At 38.7% G+C, this 17,246-nt stretch overlaps 1 long non-coding RNA gene across 1 annotated transcript; it reads right to left on the reverse strand.

Moving 5' to 3' along the window:
• Positions 1 to 1,477: 1,477 nt before the first annotated feature.
• Positions 1,478 to 14,990, reverse strand: LOC137142661 (uncharacterized). Its single transcript, XR_010916978.1, has 2 exons — positions 14,932 to 14,990; positions 1,478 to 2,526 (listed from the first exon to the last, which is right to left on the reverse strand). It is a non-coding gene; the product is annotated as an uncharacterized lncRNA (long non-coding RNA).
• Positions 14,991 to 17,246: the final 2,256 nt, after the last annotated feature.

The raw sequence follows: 17,246 nt of genomic DNA on the forward strand, positions 1-17,246 counted from the left end.
ACACAGGCAATGTCTCACAGCTAACCGTCCCCACGTGACTCCTCACAGAGGTGTGACTATTTGTGTTATTACACAGCCATGATTCTGGTCTGGCGGCTGGGTAAAAACATGAGTGCGTTCCTTGTAAGTGGAAGTGAGTCATTTGGGAACAGGACTGTGTCTTTCACATGCTGCCAGTCCAAATTTTTAGGTTTGTGGGGAGCACCCTGCACAGATTTTTGGACATGCGTAAACTGTCTGAATAACTAGATACAGAACTTGGCTGCTGTGCATTGTAGAGGACCCTTCTCTGCCCCCTCCCATAAGAAAAGCCTGTAAAATAGAGTAAAAAAAACCAATAGCTATCATTGATAAAAGCACAGAACTCCCTTCAGGTGTGCAGGCTCAGGAGCAGGCTTTGATCTATACATATAGCTCCCGTTACGTGCATGCACTAAAGGGAGAATAGACTTCTCATTATTTATGATTCTTTTATCAGAGTTGGTGACAGATATGAAATGACACATTTTATATGCAAAAATATCACTAGCTTTTTTATGACAATTTTAGAATCAATAGGACTTATGATTACTTATCACAATGCTAAATATCCCATGTTACCTTTAAGTTAGCAACTATCTTCATTTTGGGAGCCCTGTCTTACCGTACAACATATAAAGTCCATGCAACAGGTGAAGTTCTGTTACTGCAAAAAGGACCAATTGCACAACATGGAACAAAAGAGAACACAGCAAAAATATATTCTAAAATATTAACTTTTAATGTGTCTAAAATACAGCTATTGTCTTTCCAGTCATCAAAGAAACATACTACTTTTTCCAGACATAGAGAGTTTGTCATTGAATTTAATGGGAACCTATTATGTTAAAAAAGCCTTGAATAAGTGTCACATTTTAGGGCCACATTTTAAAATATGGATGCAAGAGGTGCTTTGGCAATGATCTAACAGGCATGCAAGCAGGATAATTGCACATCTTCAGTGGTCACCCTTACAATTCAACATTTGCCAGTTGTTACTCTCCAGGTGCCAACCCAAAGCAGTGAGACTCTCTGTGGAAGCCTTACAGAACTCCGAAATTCTGCTTCTTTAAGAGCAACAGTGTCAGCCAGTGCCAACTGCCATGTCTTTCAGCAAAAAGAAAAAAGGAACCTCAATGCTGCCCTATTATCTGGTAAAAGAAAGAGTGCAGTGCTAATGCAGCAAAGCAATGGCTGCTCTGAAGTGCTAGAAGAAATAATAGTAGCAATGGACAGTAGTGAGAGGAGACTGCATCAGTTAATACAGGGTAGGATTGTCTTTCACACAGAAATATCACCAAGGCTAAGTTTCAGAAAGAATGATTGAGTTAAAGGAGCTGCAGGCTGTGCAACATCAGGCACTGCTTGTAGGTGCCTGAAATATTTATAGCACAATAGGGGTGAGTTACCAGAAAATACACTGGGAAAAAAATTGCCATGGTAGTGGAGATGGACTAGATTTTTTCCCAGGGCTGATTTTTAATGATGTTCTGGGATGCTGAATGCCTTTGTTTTTGTCAGATGACATCAGAATATTTACATACTTTGAATATAAAAAGAAGATGCATGTTTAACAAGAATGACAGTTACAGGGAAGAAAGGTTGGCATAAAATCTGGCTGTGAAGTCAGTGGATGTTTCAGGTGCTCAGAATCTCTCAGGGTCAGGCCTTTGAAGTTGATTCTTGTAAAAAAATTGCCAGTAATAATTAGCAATGCAAAAGCATTTTTGAAAATCCATTCCTATAGCATAGCAAAAAGATTTTATTCTCAGCTGCTATCCTGAATTCTAGAAAACATCAAGTCCAGAATATGTATAGGGAACAGCTCCAATGTTTTATCGTGGAAGTGGCTGTAACTTGATGTTTTGGGTGCGTTTCCTTTTTCATGAAACCATTTCACTCATATTGTGATGCAGGAAAAGGACTAGGAAGGCATAAAAATACTTTTGTCTTTTTATTACATATATATAACTTGCCAAAAACAGTAGGAAGGAGTGAGAAAAGTTGCCATGACAACATCCAACACTGTACATCTAAGGAATCACTTTATACATTTGAAGCACTTGTATTTTTCTCTTCCTACAGTGATTAGGATGTAGTTTAACGATTTTTCTTAGTTAAATGCTGTTTCTTTTTCTTATCACCCTCTATAAATGATGCTTCTTAATTGTAAACGATGTTTTTGGCTCTACTGTCATCACAAATATAAGATTTTAGTGAACATAGGCCAAATTCTGACCCCATTTACATTAGCTGTCCTCAATGGTGTTGCTCTGAATTTTCACCCATATAACTGAAAGCAAACGTTACCTCTGAAGTTTTATGCAGTTTTATGGAGTTGTGAGTTAATTCTTTCCATAGAGGAAGTCCAGTTGTTGTATGATTGGTTCATTTTTGGCAATGGATATACTAAAGCTTCTAGCACCTGACACTGTGTAGGAAGCCATATTTTCAGGGGATTCCTCTGAGTCCAGACTGCTTCAGGAACTGCCATAAGGGGATTCCAAACTGCAGAGAGGGAAAACAATATATGTATATATATATATATATATATATATTTGTGTATATATAATTATTACTGACTATCATGAATAACCTCAGTTGCTGCAAGTATGTAGGGGTGTTTAAGATTGTAGCAGAACTAAGCAATGCTCTGTTTTACCTCTCCCTCAAATCCTGCCATCTTTGGGATCCTGCTCCCATAGTATGGAGCAAGATCCCTACAAAAATCCCACAGTGCTTTTCAGATGAAGAGGGGATGAGTGTGAGGATTCTCTGCCACTACCCCTCCTCTTCAGCCACCCTCTTAGTCACAAATGACTCCAAGACCCTCAGGCTTAGCAGTCCCTAGCAGTGTAGTTTATTTACCATATGCAATCCCATCACCTTCTTGCACCTGCACTCACTACCTCAGGAACACACATACACCCTCCCAACTTCTTCCTTCACCTGGGCCTGCATATAGCCCCTGGCTAATTAGGCAGACAGCTGCTTCTCCTTCACAAATCAGGTGCAGGTGTCCCTTGCCAGCTCCAATTTACTTCACATAATTGGGGCTGGCGTGACAGAGGGCAGGCTGAGGGATTGCTGCTTAGCACTCTGTCACAAAGGGGAATTACTGCAGAAGCAACACTCCTTGATCCCATGTCCACTTCTAAACATTCAGGTTTCCCTCCAAGTGAGAGAGCGAAGGGGAAGAATGGGAGCCTCCACTTTGTTTCTAAATTTCATTCTCCTTTTCTTGTATAATGTGTGTGGGGAGGTGGGACAAGTCACTTGACTGAGGTTAGTTGATGTTCTGGGGACTTGCAGAAGAAATGCTGATTTAGGAGGAATTTGAAGGAGAAGGTGTAAACCTGGCATGCTGGGATGGCTAGTCACCGTATTGAGGAGTAGCATGGAGGAAGGCATGAAAGAGGGAGTGGGAGAAGGAGACAATGAAGTGGTGAGATTGGCATCATGAAGGAAGTAAAGGGAAGGGTGAGAAAGGAGGAGAAAGGAGAGCTGAGATGTAGGCCACAAAGTTTTATAGAACAATGAAGGGCAGAGGGAGAAGTGTAGGTTTCATACAGGGGTCCAAAGAGGGGAGCCAGTGAAGGGATTTAGGAGTGGGGTAATATGGCCTTCTGCAGGCAGAAATCTTTCCTAGGTTTACATTTCTCAGATTGTTCTTTATTGCAAACATGATGGATCTCTTCAGGTTTTTACAGGCTGGGGCAAACTTACAGGACAGGCTGCAGCAGTATACTTATGAGCATTGAGGGAGACTGGTTTTCAGTGTCTGAAATTCCAGATCAGGGTTTCTCAACCCATGGGTCAGGACCCACAATTGGTTTGCCAGAATTTATCAAAGGGTCGCATGGCAGCTCCTGTCCCACTCGGCTGGCTGGGCTCACATCCTTGTTCCAGGCGTTGCAACCTCTGGGTTCCCAGTGCTACTCAGATTTAGCCCAGCTGCCATAATGATGGGTAAGCCAAATTTGAGTGAGTGGCACTGCAACTCCATTAGACAGTTCACAACTCCACACACAGAAATTTGGTCTAAGCAGGGCTTTGGGGCCAAACCTGAGCGGTATTGCAACCCTGGAGGTTGTAACACCTGGAGCGAAGACCCAAGCCCAGCAAGCCACACAGCACAGGAGTTGCAGGAGCTGCCACGGGGGGGTGTGAGTGCTGAGCAGGACCCAACCCCCTTGAGGGGCATGATCAGAACAAAACCACCCCAGGGCCTTCACCTCCAGACTATTTACTGGGTTGCGAGAGGCCATAAACATTTACAAATGGGTCCTGAGCCTAAAAGGTTGAGAACCACTGCTCCAGAGTGTAGTTCACTAAAGTTTTACCCTTCCGATATGGTCAATTAAGTTACTAGAGCATGGTACTGTTGTAATGAAATTACTGCAAGTTAATTTTGGCCCAGTTATTTTCCAGCTGCTATGTGCATGCAAACCTTTGAAAAGTAATTATCCCAGTCTGAATTATGATTCTGCTTCTTGCTGTTTTATATACTAGGTATATTTTAGAACAATAAAATCCATGGGCCAAATTCACAGCAGAAACCAGTCAAACTATGCTAATTTACACCACCTGAGAATATGGTCCTATTTTTCGTGTTTGGCTTAACATGTAAATAATTTGACCCATCATTTTATTAGCAATTTTCTGGTGTATGGCACTTGCTTGTTTCTGAAAATAAAAATGACTTGCATGCTCTAGATTTCTTCTTCTTTCTTTTAGAAAGATTGAAGTATTAATTATTTACAGTCTCACTTACACTAGGTTGAAATTACTTAAGGTATTATCCCAAAATAAATCAATCAAAGCTTTGTTAGATATCTCACTCTACTATCTAACACAGATACGTGCTGTTCTTATAATCTTCTGTGATTATGTCAATGCTTTGCTGAACTTTGCTGAGATACTCAATACCAACTAAAATATTTATTTTATTAATTAAGCCTGCAGCAAACAAACTGAAACTTGGATGGACTGTAGACACCTGGATTACTGCATAAATGTATCTTTAAGTCATTTACTTCTTCTCAGTGCTGATCTGGATCTGCTCTATTATTGCTCTGTTGGCCAAAATTTGGAGCCTTGTGGGGTTGTTTCCAATAGGATGAGAAATTGATGGTATGAGTGAGGTATATTTTTGGTATAATCTTGTTTGTTTGAAAAAATGTACTCAAAGTCCTGCTTACTTGAACACAGTAGTAAAACAACAGCAGACAGTTTCCTTGCCTAGAATTCCCCTAGTGTGTCGCTCTAGCAAGTTGTGGGCTCAAGAAACTCCATCTCTCTGCTTCCTCTCAGGGTCATGCTCACAGCAACTTCTCCTGGCTTTCTGCTGCCTCCAGAACACACAGCCTGCATGTTTTATCTTAGTCCCTGCGTTTGCAACCTGGGAAACCACTCAGGACACAGGACTTTGCTCTGACCTGCCATGAGGCCTAGTGCCTCAGTTGGTAGCCCCATAGCCCACAGCTGTTTTTACTACATAAAGGGACTTGGTTGCTTCTTCTGTTGAGTCTGAAAGAGAATGCTTGGCAAACCTATTGCCTTAATGAAGTCTCTGTTTGTCTTTGGAGCCAACACGCAGCTGAAGGGAGCCATTAGCATCTTTCACTATAACAATATAAAATATATGCAGGATCCCTCAACCTTATGAATTAAGTTTTTGAGCGTGACATAAATGGGAAAAGTGCCCTTACCTGCAGGACATTGGGAGCAAGACATTGAGTAAGTACCGGGAGGATCAGGCCCTATCTTACCTGTTGCAAAAGAGTTAAATGATGCACATAGAACCCTGAGATATAATAGGAGAGTGTTAGTCTTTGTCCTCATCTAGCGTTTAGTTCACATAAAAGAGAAAGCTTGTAGCTATTACAGATTCTAACAGAGATATTCTTTTATCTCAAGTAAGAGAGACTCTGATTTTAGCACTAAAGGACACAGGTTCCAACCCTGCTACTGAACCAGGCAGGGGAGTTTTGTAGAAGTGGTCCACCAACATGTGCCCTGAACTCCAGAAACCTTACACATTCAGGATGAACTTCCCTAGGTAGAGAAGGTTGGTAACTCCCCTCCCTTGGAAAGCAAGTGCTCCATTCCCATCAAGTAGCTGGTCCCTGTAAGAGGCTAAGTATCTACTATTTCAGCTGCTAGTTAATAGAGTTATTCCTTTATTCAAATGGTAGAAGCTCTTGATTTTAGGTCCCATGTTCAAATCTCACCATAAAGCCAAGTGCTAAAGATTTTTCTGATTATAGTTGAGAGAAACATTTCTTGCTCATTCTCTGAAAGGCAAAGGCATCATCCTTTACATTATTTTTATTACTAGGCTCACAGCAGAATCTCCACTAATGAGTCAGAGAAAAGATGAAATATATATTATATATACATTTATATGAGAGAAGGAGAATGAAATATATAAATGTTGCTGTTAAAATCATTTATTTGTACAGAGGTAACATTATTTAGTTATCTGAGACAACTGAAAGTTTTTAAGGTCAACTCCTCTAGCCTGGTGAGTCATTGTGTGTCTAAGTAACATTTTTTCTTAAGTGACACTTACAACACTTTAGAATTGGTAATGAGACAACCTTTTATCTCTTATCTAAATCTCTCTGTAGAATTGGGCTGGAAATATCATGAAAAGTATTTTTTTGGGAGGGGAAGATGTCAAGTACTTTTTACTTCCAGTTAAGCTAGAAATAACATAAGAATTCAGTGGGACTGTTTGTATAATTAAGTTGTACCCAATGCGAGTAAAGGCCTCAGAATCAGTTTAACAGGAAGCAGCTTTTAAGCTGACATTGGTTATGCCTTAGACCTGAAAGTTACTACATTTGCTATTTGAAAACTTAGAAAAAACATAAAAAATGCACTTTCATGTAACCAGGTAGCCTTTATTTTTCCTGCATGTAGTCCTTCATGTTTATTCATTATTGTCACAGTTATACTATTTAATGTGTTCCCTCCCCACAATATACACCTTTACAAGTTAATTTGTCTTTATCATTTTGCTCTTGAGCATTTTTAAGAGACTTGGTAATTGTTGGTGTCTCAGAGGGTTGTTGGTTGAACATACTGAATTTGTTCAGTAGAATAAGCCCTTGAGAAAAGATACATAAAATGAAGTTAAATGCATGAGACAATAGTATATTTATAACATAAAATAAGTCCCTTCTAAAATCTCACTATAGTGTCATGTAAAGTTTTGCCACTATACAAATGTTTATTAATAATTGTAATAGTTTTACAATTTTACAGAATTGTAATAGAATAATATTAAAAGTATTAGTAACAACAGTGACAACATATATATGGACTGAAAATTGAGTTCTGTAGTTTCTAACCCAAGCACTAGCTATTGTGAAAGACTAAGGGAGCTTTTGTTTCATTTCATGATATTACCTGCATAATTTAGGAAATTCTGCACATCAGTTAAGTAAAGCAAATGATAAAACCAGGGTGATCTCAGCAGTGACCTGATACTAGTAGGATTGATACTACTAGAATTGGTAGTACTGTAATGATAGTGGAATGAACACCCACTGGACATAAGGACTAGCACAAACCACATCACCGCCTGTTCCAAGTGCCGGGCATCCTTCCTCACCGTATGTGCTCTAGCAGAAATACATAGCAGCGTGCACACTTTGCCTGCCCTCCAAAATGAAACACTACACTACACTGCACACACAATTACCCCTGTGGTGAGAGAATGAGAGAGCGTATGAAACACATGTGACAGATGTTAGTCATGTTGCTTAATGCACTATTGGAAGCCCTCTGATACTACAGTGATGAGTGCAGTATAAGAACATATGCAGAAAACAATATAGAATTGTATTAGAGTGAATCATGCACTAAGGACTATTTGAATAGACTACCCTATCCTGACCAACCATTTTGAAATTTCCATAATGTTTCCAGTACAAGTTTGCTTGACCTGTAGTTAAAGACCACCTCATTTAGGTGACCAGTTTCTCTTCATCTCTCAGGTGGTTGCTCAAGACTGGTATTAAAGTGTTTACACTTGTGGTACTCTAAGATGCTGTGTTTTCCCCCATGAAATGTAAGATGAATTCATCAGTACTGGACAGCAGCTTTTAATGTCTGCTGGTATGTACTTTAAGTCAATGGAACAAGAAAATCAGATTAGGATTTGCTTTTGAACATTTTAACAAAGTAACTGACTCAGTTTATTAAATAAAATCATTGAACAGCTTCTGAGCTGTTAAAGCAAACTGAAATGCAAAACATCTTTTTTTCAGGCCTTTGGTGACCTTAAAAGCCACAAAAATGATTTTTCTCAGTCAGAATTAAAATCTGCACTAGTGTCATGCAGGAAGCTTTCCTTATCTTAATTTACTCCTTCACTTGGAATAATTAACACTATTCCCATTTGAAGAAAAGCCCATCTTTGACCTCCCTCAACTTTATGCCTCTCCCCCAATGTAATATATTATTTTATATAACTAGATTTCCATTGTGGTGTACAGTAGCCTATATGTACAATCTTTTATACTGTGAATGAATTATTTAATTTATACTGAGGAATTTACATTCAAAGTTTGTCCTTTTAAACTGTAGTTAGAATTGGACAAATCCTGCAAAAAATATTCATAAATATTTGTTCATATAAAAATTGTGAATTTCCCTCAGTGGGAACATTCAGATAAGCATATTTTTGTTTGCAAGAATATTCATAGAAGTAGAAAGTGTCATGAATATTCCTATGAATAAATATCTGTATATGTATTCACAATGGAAGTGTTCGTGCAGCCATTCTGAAAGCTCTTTTCAGGCTAGGGAGCAGAAACAATACCATAGGACTTAAATGACCAATCATCGCATTCCAATAATGAATTATGAATAGATACTGCTTCAAACAATGGTCGTGACCAATAGTTTGTGAGAATGCCAGAAGTTAAATATGTTCTCCAAAATGATTAATTGAGTAAGGTCAAATAACACATTAGGTAAAAAAAATAAAATCTGTTTGTGGGTAACTTGTGAGCATCAGAAAGAACTCCATTTAGTGAATGAATAGTTTCTTGTGAAGAGCCCACCTCTAGTTGACAGTGCAATAAGGCCCAGTTTTCTCTTGGGAGACGCAATAAAAAATGAGCTCCATTGAAGCTTTGAAATGTTTAAAATGTTCAATGACTTAGCATTCAGCTTCGTTATTTTTACGTATTCAGCAAAGTCTTCATAAGAAAAAAAAGTGTTAATGGAACACATACTAGAAATAGATAATGTGATCCAAAGTGATGTTTTGCATCGGTGACCCATAGCAGGCTGACAAAAATAATAATAGAATAAGGCTAGCATCTTCTTCCTACAGTCCAGAGAAGGTCTAGTTCAGTGATTCCCAACTTTTTTGGCTCAAGGGCCACAGATATCATTTCTACAACCCTGAAGGGCCACCAGTCTCCACCAGCAGCCCCCCTACCCAACTACAGCCAGACGGAAGGAGTTCAGTGAGGAAGCTGCCTCCTTGCTGCTCTGTCCCCCTTGGCTGCAGCAGGGAAACTGCACGTGTCCTGTAGCCCTGTGCACTCCCCCTGGGTCCCTAGGCAGTGGCTCCCTCCTGCAGCCGGGGGGATGGGAGATCAGTGCTCCCCTCTCTCTGGCTCCAGAAGGGACCCCAACACTTAGGGACCCAGGCAGAGCGCTTTTCTCTCTGCTGAAACCATGGGAGGGGAGCGCTGATCTCCCCTCCCTCTGGCTCCAGCAGGGACCCCAGTGCCTATGGACCCAGGAGGAGCACTTTGCCGTGCTCTCTGCTACAGCCAGGGGGAGGGGAGCACTGATCTCCTGTCCCCTTGGCTGCAGCAAGGAGCCTGCACCAGTTTTGTAGCCCTGCGGCAATGTGCTCCGCCTGGGTCCTTAGGCAGCAGCTTCCTTATTCAGCCAGCAGGTGGAGAGCGGCCGGCCACTTTGAAAGACCACTTTGTTTCTAGTGTATAAAAAGGCTTGTTTTACCCCACAGTGTTTAATAAAGGGGGCTAATAGCTTGCCCTTTCTAAAGTGCTTCACAAATTGATCATTTAGGGTCTCCTGAATAAAGAGAGATTCTGGGGTTATACTGACTGGATACAGACGACAACAACCTAGATTAAGGGGAATCACAAAAGAGATTTCCACCCTCAATTTCTCCTATGTGGCAAGACACATTTTATAAGTGTAAATAAATATAAACTGCTTCTGATCTTCCTTATTCTCTTCCCACTCTCTTGTGGAAGGATAATGCTCTGAGACTCATTTTACTCTAACACATGCTTCAGAACAGGAAGGCACACTCAGCACAATTATATAAGACAATTAACTTGCTGTGGTTTCCCATTGTATTATTTTTCATTAGATTATGTTTCACTGCCAATCTGTTATAGTAACTGAAAGAAGAAAATCTTAGCCCGGGCATCTGATCCCCACGTGCTCCTGCATTCTAATTCACAGCTGAGAAGATATAGCCAGGCAGCACAAAATTCCCAATAAGAATTTGTTTTTGTATTTTAAATATGTAAAGAGGCATATTGCTATGTGCAGATAGTCTGATATATTGGTGTTAATTTTTTGAAGAAGACTGAACAAAAATGGCATAAAGGTTACAATAAGAATCATTTAAATATGTTTCTATGTGAAGGATTGTCTTTTAGAAGCAAGTTGTGGTATAAATTTAGCTGTTTGTGATTATGGGTGTATGTTTCTGTATGTCTCGAGGGACTGTTTTTGGACCAAAGCAAGGACTGAATAGCAAATTAAGCTAAAAGAGGATGAGCACAACCTATACCTTACAACAGCCAGTTGTAAATTATAACTTGATAGGTTTTGTTGGGTAAGTGGGGAGACTTGTTCTTTGCTTTATAGCACATGTCACCTACCAGGTTGTACTTCATTCTATTCCTATCCCCTATGGAATTGTTGTCCAAACCATTTCATTAATGCACATGCCACTGCCCATGCATATGATCATGAAACTAGGCTCTCTTGAATACAGGGGGTTACATCAAACTAAAACTTGTATGCTGTTCCCCTGCAAAAACATATGCAGAGAAATAAATCAAATCCAAAATACTCTGCAGATACAGAGCCTGCATGTTGAGCCACAGGACCCGTTGAGGTGTGGACCAGCTACAAGACAGAACTTAAGAATGAAACAGAGACATGGGCTTTGCAAGGGTTTCTCCCTCCAGTCTTCCCACTGGTTCTCCCACCAGCTGAAACAGCCCAGCTGTTATAACAGCTACTCTGTAACTATCTATATGGCCTGTGGTTGTGCTTTCTGACCCCCACCAAGGGAGGGAAAAATCATACAACATCCAGGAAGTGTTAATGTTTCTTTAAGTAACATTAACTTTCCATCACCCCCCCCCCTTTTTTTTTTCTTTTTTTTTACACATCCAAACACTGTGGTTCTTTGAGTGGTGATGAGAAATGGAAGAGAGAGGATAATGGTCTGTGAAAGTAGCCTTTTTAAAAAAAAACCAGGATATTCTCTTCCCCTCTATTAGAAAAGAGAAGCTACACAGGTATTGCTTGGAAAGTATGAATTATAACAGTAACCCTTTCACTTTTGCTACACAGCACTGTCCTATTACCCAGTTTAGTTACTGAGTAGGCAAACTACATTATAATTTTGAGATCAATTTCTCAATAAAGTAAAGTAAAAAAAAAACAAACCCCACCAAACAAACCTCCCTCCAAGAAGCACTCAAGCTTTGAGATGATAAACAAACATACTCTTTGTTTACGGGCAAAACAACACCACAAAAACCAGAACTCTGTGTAAAGTGCAATGCCACTAAATAAACTCAAAGCTGAAAAATAACCAACAGCAGCCAGTCAAAATATAATCACTACCTTTCACTAAATGCATAATTGGGCTTATATATATATATGCAGCTCAGCTCAAATATAGCACTTCACAGTTGCCCTTTCACCCTGCAGGTCTGCTTTGAAACATATGACTGTCTCCCCCAATCTCTCTTTCTTTTTTATTTCTTGCTACTACATTCTAACTTTGCACAAATAAGGACAAGACATGCTCCGTTCGTATTTCAAAAATAAATTAAAGGTTTTAGGAAAGGGTCAGGTGTCCATAATTGCCCTTCCCCAAACCTTGGCACGGTGATTTGCCACTATAAAAGCAATGGCTTTGACAGTTGCTCTTCTTTCTAAGGAACTCCTTGGTTTTTATAGGCAGTGTATTAGCTCCATTTCTTACACAATGATTTATTCTGAATTTCAAGATGTTTGGTTATGTTCCTAGAAGGCTTCTACTGAGTTTGGCAATGAGAATAGAATTCAGCCAGAGCTGGTATGAGGGAGTGGATATTAGATACACAAACCCAGTGGTTAGGAACCTTCTCATGAGAGAGGGGCAGCTGGTGGGGCTGAAGGGACAATACTATGCCCTACTTTGATGCCTGCCTGATCCAAAGTCATTTTAAGTCAATAGGAGTCTTTCATAGGAATTGACAGACTGGATCAGACCCAAAGCCTACCTGGTCTAGTATCCTGTCTCTGACAGTGGCCAGGACTAACTGCTTCAGAGTGAGCTTTAAGCACCCCAAATAAAAAAGATGTGGAGTAGCTTGGCTTAAACCCTTAAGCATGAGGTTTAATTCCTTAACAAAAATTATTATTCATTATGATAATTCTGGCTATTCTTGATAACTCTGGATATCCTCATTGACTTCAGTGGTCTTTGGCTCAGAGCTTTAATTCCCCATAGAAAGCCTGGTCACAGAGATGTGTGTAGAGAGTGATGTATTTTACTATTAGAAGAAACATAGTTATACATTTTTAAAAAACCAATAGAAAGTATACATACACATGCACATACAAAGACTTGCCTAGTTCAAAACAAAAAGAGAGGAAAATACTTCTGAGGAATTTTGAAACTTCAACGGTCTTGTGAGGAATAAACCAGTGAATAAACCTGTTATAGGCAGGACTGAATTACTATGGAAGAGTTTTAACTCAGGTCAAGTGGCCAGATTATCACCTCCTTACTTTTTCACAGTCCAATGGTTTTCACAAGGGGCAACCCATGTGGCTGCCAAGAAAAAAAAACCCACGGCTATATCCCCAAAATGTTTGGGCATGCCTAAGGTATATGACGAGCTATGTTGAAACGTTTGTGCTTCATACTTTCTATGCACTTTCACTGGCTTCACTGAAATGTTGTGACTACATTAAAAACCCTTCAGCGACCTCATTTATTGTCATCTAAGCTTCTCTATTGTTTAGTTCCCTCTCTGCAGTTGCTCTGGTCAGTCTTTAAGAGAGAAAACAAGCCAGAGAATACAGAAGTTGCAATCTCTTTTGCTAGATACCTTTCGGTACCTATGGTAAGCTAACTGTTTGCTATTCATCCAGCATGTTCTCCCTGGTCTTGCACTTCACACAACATCCCTCAGTGTCTTCAAATTCCGCTCAAAATCCACCTTCCTCCATAATTTCTCTAACTCTGACTGTCTCCCCTGCATTGTATTGTAATACAGACCATGAAAACAAGCAGTGCTTTACCTGACTTTGTGTATCCTTCTCTCCCTCTTTTTTGCCTGCCTGGTGTGATTTCGCCGGGCATCATTTCTTGTCAGATCTAACCTAGATGTAAGGTCTACATGTCTCCAGTCTATGGAAAGCACATCCATGGCAATATATTACAAATGTTAAAAAAAATGAATGCTATTAGCTTGTTATCAATCAACTTTGATACTGAAAAAATGGAATTCTATTTTCATAGGAAAAAAAAATGGGCATGAACCTGGACCCAAACTCCACTGAATGGTGGTGAAGAGATTCTCTTGATTCAAATCCTGACCTAGATCAAAACTTTTCAGCTTAACCTATCTCTAATAGAAATTGAGAAAACTTTGCTATTTCACAGTTCAATGTCCCTTGTAAAGGTGATCCTCTAACACAATATTCAACAGCTGTAGTAGCTATGGATTGTTTACTTTCTAATCCTTGCACTGATCGCCCTTCATATTTCATATATAAACTGCAGTTAAACTGCCTTTTTATATTTAACTTGAGATCTACTGTTTCAAATGTTTTCACATCTCCCATTGCTTTCTTTCTCTAACCTCCATCTGCCTTGACTTGGTTGCATTGTACTGAGGCTCTGGCCACCTTTCCCAGAATATTAATCATGCTCTGCATTTTGTGAAGGATTTTTGGGAAAAGAGCAATGCCATCTGCTAAGGCAATATTGGTTGAGAGTTCTGCCTCATTGCAATACTTTGTAAAGTTCTCGCCGTCTGCTAGGTTTATTCAGGACCACACCTACTGGAATAATGGGATATAGTTGTTTATTTACAGTAGCTAAGAATCTGGCCCAACACATCTTAACCTCCAGAGGGATAACTATAAGAAAGGCTGGCAAAGTCAATAAAATTTGTCAAAATTAGTTTCTAGAGTATCTAGTATAACTTAATGTTAAACAATCAAAATCTGGTTACTCCAAGAGACTTGTGTAGATAGAAATTATAAATCTCTAAGAGCCATCGCTGACTCCCCATGGCAGTTAACGGAAAGATTCCTATTTACTTAACTGAGAGTTGGTTCAGGCCTTAAATGGTTAAGCTGGTTACCGTTGGTGTTATAGCTTTGAAACTGTAAGGTGCTATTCTAGATGACAATTTCCTAATTCAGCAAGTGTTGTATCCAACAAGGGGGAATTCTACATTAGATCTCATCTTGGGAGATAAAGAGGAATTGATTAACACCCCCCCATCCAAATCCCCTTATGGTAGCACAGTAGGATCGCCAACATTGTATTTAAAAAATAAAGGACTGTTTTCTTAGCCCACCCCTCCTCCTAATATTATTATAATATTACTATATAATATTACTATAATATTAATAATAATAATAATAATAAGCAGTACTCACATTCTCCATGGATATTGCTTGCTGCTTTTTGCAGCAGTCAGTAACTCCTGATCTTGTTGTACAGAGATGAACAAATAAAGGACATCCCTTGTAATAAGGGACAGTTGGCAATCCTACAAGTGACTATGACTTAATCACATTTGTTATGTGCAAAGAGAATAAAGTCCAAACCAGTAAAATAAATATTTGGTGCTTTAAAAGGGTCATTTTCTCAAAACTAAAAACAATTATAAGCCAAATCAGCTTGAAGAAAAGATTTAAACAGAAAAATGTGAATGAGAATTGGGAGCTGATTAAAAACACTTTACTAGATGCCCAGTTGAGAAAGAAAGCCATACTGGTTAAAAAAGAGCCTAACTCAGGCGGGAAGTGAAGGCAAATATAAAAGTTAAAATAAAAAATGTTAAAGAGTTGATAGTGATAAATCAGAAACTAGCAGACTTAAAGAGAGTAAGGACATTTTAAAGAGTGTTAGGAACAAAAAAATCCTAACAATGGAATTTGTTCATTACTACATGGAATAGAATTGTCAATAATAATACAGAAAAGTCAGACATGCTCAGTAAACGTTTCTGTTCTGTGTTTGGGGAAAAACAGATGATATCATAAGATATGGAATCTAGTTAGCTTAACAGAGAGAAGGCTAAGGGGGTCACTTGATCACAGTCTATAAATACCTTAATTCCCTTAATGGGGAACAAATATTTGATAATGGGTTCTTCAGTCTAGCAGACAAAGGTGTAACAAGATTCAATGGCTGGAAGTTAAAGCTAGACACATTCAAACAGAAATATGGTGTAAATTTTTAACAGGGAGGGTAATTTACCACTGAAACAATTTATCAAGGGTTCTGGTGGATTGTCCATCATTGTCAATGTTTAAATCAAGACTGGATGTTTTTCTAAAAGACGTGTTCTAGTTCAAACTGGCATTATTTTGGGGAAGTTCTAAGGCCTGTGTTATACAGAAGATCACGCTAGACGATCACAGTGATCTCTTCTGGCCTTAGAATGTATAAATATATATGATGCAAAAATAGTTACTGAAAATCTTGCCATGGAGATGATCACTAATATTATGATCATTTGGTATGACTGCATGAGGATTTCTTATAACAGTTCATGTTCGGCTATATCAACCCTGCCCTGTGTTTCCTAATTAAATAAAAATGTATTTAATTTTTTTCTTTACATACAAAAGAGTAAATTCTAAGCACATTAACACAAATGCATTAAATGGGACATTGTTTAAGTACTGTAAACACCTATTAGAAAAATTGAGTTCTATTTTTATGATTTAACAGTAACTTGCAAAGGTTTCATGAAATATATTTGCATTTCTATATATGCTCTACCTATAATATCTTACTTATCTGTTATTTGCTGTCAAAAATCTTATTTATTTGTTTTAATGTCTGTATAACTACAGAATTAGGATAGCTCGGATTTTTATTATTATAGGACTTTATTCACAGGCACTTGATTAATTTACCATTTATTTATTTAGAGTTCTAAAATGACAAGATGCACCAATTTTCAGCACTTTAGCTACCCCTCAGAATTATTTAAAAAAATAAGTTTAAATAAATCCAGGTAAGCAACCCCAGCACATTTAAGATAACAAATGTTACCTGTTTTTCACCCCAAGTACTTCCAGTTCTCTTTTTATATCAGTGGTTTTTCCCCTGGGTTTCACAGAAATGAATGCTTGTTGACTCATTCGTTTAGCTCACCCTACATTAGGCAGGTTGCTTTACTCTACCTCTTCTTCCATTCCAAGCATTTGGCTGCTTTCTGTCCTTTATTTGCCAACCTCTCCCCATATCCATGTGCACTGGTGTTTTATCTCTTGGCTCATTTCAGCATATTGCACATGTAATTCAGGTTTATTTTATCTTTCAGGGATCAACTTGTCATACTTAATTTATAACCCTTTCTGTTTAGGAGATTTCCAATGCTTTTTCACTGATCTAGTCATCATATGATATCTTTAAGTACTGCCATTTCGCCTGCTGTTCATGACATACTGAGCCTCCCCAAGTTTCTCCTGTTGCCTTTCGCACAAAGCAATATCTTATTTCTAACTGAATGTTTTTCCGAAACTCCGTCGCTCTTAATAGGAGTGAGAGACAAACTGATTCACCATGAAATACATCACACTAAATTAGATTCATAACCTCAAAAATAACATAATAAAAGTCTAATTATTTTAGAACTATTAATAGTACATTTATATTAGGTATTACTTAAAAACTCCCTAGAAATGGTGGTTTTCTTTTCTCAGAGATCTATGAGAACAAAAGTCTTAATTCTTAA

This window comes from Emydura macquarii, unplaced genomic scaffold (assembly GCF_026122565.2).
Source record: "Emydura macquarii macquarii isolate MOO-44397 ecotype Brisbane River unplaced genomic scaffold, CSIRO-AGI_Emac_v2 contig_3240, whole genome shotgun sequence".
In the NCBI taxonomy this organism is placed as follows: domain Eukaryota; kingdom Metazoa; phylum Chordata; order Testudines; family Chelidae; genus Emydura; species Emydura macquarii.